The sequence below is a fragment of the Fukomys damarensis genome, unplaced genomic scaffold (genome assembly GCF_012274545.1).
Source record: "Fukomys damarensis isolate Sample0158 unplaced genomic scaffold, DMR_v1.0_HiC HiC_scaffold_38, whole genome shotgun sequence".
Taxonomy (NCBI): Eukaryota; Metazoa; Chordata; class Mammalia; order Rodentia; family Bathyergidae; genus Fukomys; species Fukomys damarensis.
The window spans coordinates 67,739,262-67,744,203 of record NW_022900950.1 but is presented as its reverse complement, the minus strand read 5'-3'; the positions used below and the strand labels follow the sequence as shown (position 1 = coordinate 67,744,203).

Here is a 4,942-nt window from a genome sequence, read left to right as displayed (position 1 = left end):
GTCACTGACAGCATCATTCAAAATGATGCCTAACAGACATGCTTCCATTTTTTCTCAAGGATCTGTAAGACTTATAAATTTGATAGTGGATTGCTTTGGTGGCTCCCACTGGGACCATTTTTGGACCAGTTTGTGCTTTTTTAAAAAGTCATTTTTAATTCTAGAAAAAAGAATATTTTATCTAAGAGTTTCCAGATTGGTAGAAACTTTTCATTTATCTAGCATTTGTTGATTTGTGGTCTGGTTGGCATGAATTGCTGGCAAATGGAGTGTTTCCCTTGAAAGAAAAGCTCAGTTTATATATAGCTTGATAATTGCTTGCCAGGCAAAAAACTAATGGCATGTGCTGAATCTCTGTAGTTGTAATGTCTGGCTTACCAAAAGGGATTGTTGCTACAGCACAGTGCTGTGGTTTATTTTGCTTCCAACCTTCCTAATCACTGCTTTGTCCCATCTCAGAAGAACTTAAAGGCAGAAGTCATCCTCAAGGCCTGTTTGCTTGGCCGCTTGTTCTGTGGCTCCAAGGTTCAACCAAACCACTTACAATGCTCAGTGAATGCCGTTGCTTATAAAATCTGGCTGTTGTGGTTTTCCCCTTCAAACCTTGCTTTTTTATGTGGACTTTCATGCAACACCCCTTTTCCTAAAATTTCCAAATAACATTGCTACTGGAATTATCTTTTTAAGCACATTTACTCATATATAAATTGGGGTGGGGATGTGATATTTATCTCTTTGTTCTTAATAGATAGTGATTCTCTCTTCTACACCTTAATTCTCTGGAATCTTGCTTTGAGACCTCACTGGGGTTTATTTCTTGTCAAAACGGCATGTGGCATGCCTGCCACAGCATGCAAAAGGGATCTAACAAAATCTGTGGTCTTTACTTTTTTACATTGCTTCTATTTCATTGAAGAATTCTGTTTTAAGAAAGGAGAAAGGGGCACAGAAAATGTATTATTATACATAACAGTAACATGTTAGGTTTTTATTCTTCAAAATGGAGAGCTACATACACCATCAAGACAGTTTGGAGACAACTCCAAAAAGAATTACCAAACAACTCCTTGGCACAGAATTAGAGCTAGAAGCCTTCACACCTGTCATCCTTGCTCCCCTACCCACCCATCCTGTGAACACCTCTCCCCCATATTTCCAAATACTTAGATCTTTTCAGATCTCATATGTGAACACTTACAGTGAACTCCAAAGGAAAGTTCTGATTTTCTCAAAGGAGATTAATTGCAGTGTACTTGATACACCTTCTCATTTTCCTCAGATTAATTTGGGCCATGATCAGGGTATCTCTTCATTTTATCATGGAACATCTGATTGTCCATGCCAAATTCCTATCCAAATGTTATATCATTCTTCCAAAACTCAGAAGTTGAGATGTAAGAACGCTTTTGTTAGAGATGAGGTAAATGCTTTCATTTTACCTACTCTGCCAGTTTTCAACCAGTGGTGAACTTTTCTTCCTAGGGGACATTTGGCAGTGTCTGGAGATATTTTTGATTGTCACATTTGGGAGTATGGAGAAAGCAAGGAGGGGGTGATGTTATCTACTAGGTAGAGGCCATGGAGGCCACCGAATATCCTATAAAGCACAGGGTGATCATTTTATACTAGACTTCCACAAGCCAATTCAAATACTTTTTTTTGCTTTTGTACCTAGGATTGAACTCGGGTCCTTATGCTTGCAAGGCAGGCAGCAGAACCACTGAGCTAAATCCCCAGCCCTTCAAATACTTCTTATTTTCTCTTCTGTATTAGTTTTTCCTTCACTTGCTCTCAAATGTATCTGCCTCCCCAAAATGCTCTTTTTATATTTTCTTAGTTTATAGATTCTCCCTCATTGAAGAATGTTGTGTCCACTACACAAAGTCCTTCACTTAAATGAATTAGACTTTCCTACAATCCAGAATCTGCATTCTTCTTTATTACACATCAAACCACCTCTCAGATGTGATATGACCATTCATGTTTCATCCACCTAGCTGCCTGCTGCTAGGTCTGGGGGAAGTTCAGTGGCAGCCTCTGAGAACACAGTAACTCCCTGAGCAGTGACTCCTCTTCCCAGGAAGGAGCTCAGTCACAACCCTCGCCATACTTCCCCGGAATTTCCTGACTTATGAAGCCGGGGAGCCTGTAACTGACCCTACCCAAGGAGTCTCCACCCTGACAGGGGTTACTTGGCCCATACCCCTCACTTTCTCTTATTCCATTCCTTTTCATCCTCAGCCCTTACCCAGCAAGTGATGGCTGCGGGTCTAATGGAGACCAAGCCCTTTCCTCCATCTTGCTCCTGGCTTAGGGTTTCAAATTCCAGGGCTGGCTGGCTATCAACTAGGGCCAGGACCAGGTCTGAGAATGAGCAGAAGAAGATAGCTGAATCAGCCATTTAAGGTCCCAGGATGCCTGGTGTCAGCTATTCAGCTGAATATGGCTGAACATACTAGCTGTAGTCCTATCTGCTTGTGCAATTCCCTGGGATTTTGAAAAGCAGCACTTGCCAAAATGCAAAGACCATGTAATTAATATATATGTTTCCCAACTGTTAAACTTTCAAACATTCTGTTTTTAAATTACCTATCTGAAACTTTCAGTATCACAATTGCTCCCAAACTTACATCTTCTTACCTTGCCTGATCCCTGGACCTCTGTAACATACATCGAAGTATCTGAAGAATTTTCCACTTGGACTTGTTACCGTGACTTCAAAGCAAAACCTACAACCAAATTCCCAAATTACCTTCCACTCTGACTTCTCCGCATCTGCTGTGAGTACATTTTTACTACTAGACCTACACAACTCTTCTGGCTGCCAGTTCTGAGTCCTCCATGACAGTCTCACTGAATCTAGTTGTCCTCTCCGCTGCCAATTATTACTCCATTTCCGTCTACACCACCCTTTCTCTGTCAAGCTCCTCCTGGAATAAACTACACCTGACATGCCTTTGATGTGCAAGTCTTAGAAAAATCCTTACTACTATGCCTGATCAAGAGTTTGACTTGAGTAATTATTTATAGGATGTGTAAATGACCAAATAAATGATTCTCTGTACCTCATGTATACATTAAAAAATATTGATCTGTTCTTATTTCCTCCTGTTTCTGCCTTAAAAGGTGTGTATTGGTATTATTCACTCAGTGTCTGTCTCTTGAAATACAGATAGATACCATTTGAGTTATCTCAAAATCTGCAAACCCTCTTCTCTGAGAACCCCTTCTTTCTTACCCCAGCACTACAGCAAGGTGCCAGATCAAGCAGACCGAAGCCTGGCTACAGATATAATGAGATGCTAATCTATCTCAGAGAGTCATGTGCACTAAAGATAATCAGTCCCACATGCATGGAGAAGTGGAGGAGGAGGCTGGCTAGTGTTCAGAAAATACAGAATGAGCCCAACACCCAAAGGAGAGCTCTAACCAGAAAACATGTGGCACCCAAACCCTCGCACAGCACACTTCTGCATCATAGCCTAGAGCTATGGGCAGGGCCTGGGTGACATGTACGGCCTAGCTGCAAGGGAGGAGAGTGCAAAGTGATGTTCTCTTCCTTCTTCCTAAAGGAGGTGGGACTCATCGAACCTCAATTTCTCCAAACATAGAAAAGGAGTTCAGACAGAAAATAGAAGCAAGTCCACTACATGGCCATAATAACACCCTGGGCCTGAGAAAGCTACCGAACCTGTGTAAATGCTGATTGAAACACAAGGAACTCAAACACATCAGAAAGGGCTACAGTCCAAAGAGGAAGCCTGTTGTAATAGAATATTGATGCATTTTCAGATGTGGACACACTTATTTTGAGTTTGTTCTTCCCTTTGCCCGGTATTTCTTTCCCCCAGTCTCTAAGCAAATATCATCCCTTTAGAAAATCTCTATAAAATAGTCCCTTCTGAGTTGCTTGATCGTTCCTTATCTATCTTGAGTATTTTTTTCATATCACTTATTAACACCAAAATATTTACTCTTGCTAGAAAATAAGATCCATAAGGAGAGACTTTGTCATTATTATTTCTCTACCCTCAACATGTAGAATAGTGAACAGTACAATGAGCATTTGCAGAAGAATTCGATGGGTGATTTAATTAATTAGTTGAATTTTCCAGAGCTGTTCATCAGAAACTTAAAATATTACATAGGTAGGTCTAGGAGAAAATTGTACTGTGCATTTAATACATTTAATACTAGCTCTGATTCTTTGGAACTGTGGATCATAAGGCCTATTATGAACAGAAGACATCTGGCTTCCTCCACATTAAACTAGTTTATTAGGACTTAGGATTGTCCTCATGACATTCTTTTTGCTCTATGCCAAAAAGGAAAAACGAAAAAGGTGAGCATGCATTTTGAAGTCCCTGGCTTCAAAAGCACAAGCATATCCTGATCATTAATTGTTTTTCCATCAAATACTCCCACTGACTTCTCTTTTACTCCTACCAATTACAGGAGGAAATAAATTAACAAATCAGCCTTTCCTTCTAAACTGAGCTTGGATTTCCTTGGGGAGAGAATACTACATTGTGGATGAAGACTCCACGTTCTTAGAAGTGATACTAATGCGTAGAAGACACCTTGGGAAAACATTCTTCGTCAGTAGGTAACTTGGGCTTGGTTGTTAACAGTGGGTCGTGGAAACACGAAATGCAAAAGAATCAATTACTGGTTTCAAAGGCGACCCTAAAAACTACACATGAAAATTGTGATGTGGTTTTCACTGCGTGTGAGGCTCATATGTGGGTCAATGTTTTGTCCTCCTTGATGTTTCCCTCTCTCTGGCATTATACATTCTCTCTCACAACTCAGAGGACTCGAGGAAAGTTAAGACATTCCTTTTCTATGCCACAGCCCATTCAATTTCTTTAAAAATTGCCTTTCAAAATATAATACATTACTACACTTAGGTCTGTTTCTTTTAAAAATTATTTATGTGTGT

The 4,942-nt window shown here is 40.2% G+C and overlaps 1 pseudogene; it reads left to right on the top strand.

The window, feature by feature from the left end:
* The window catches only part of LOC104853961, a 23,024-nt pseudogene that overhangs the window by 16,370 nt on the left and 1,712 nt on the right, over window positions 1–4,942 (top strand).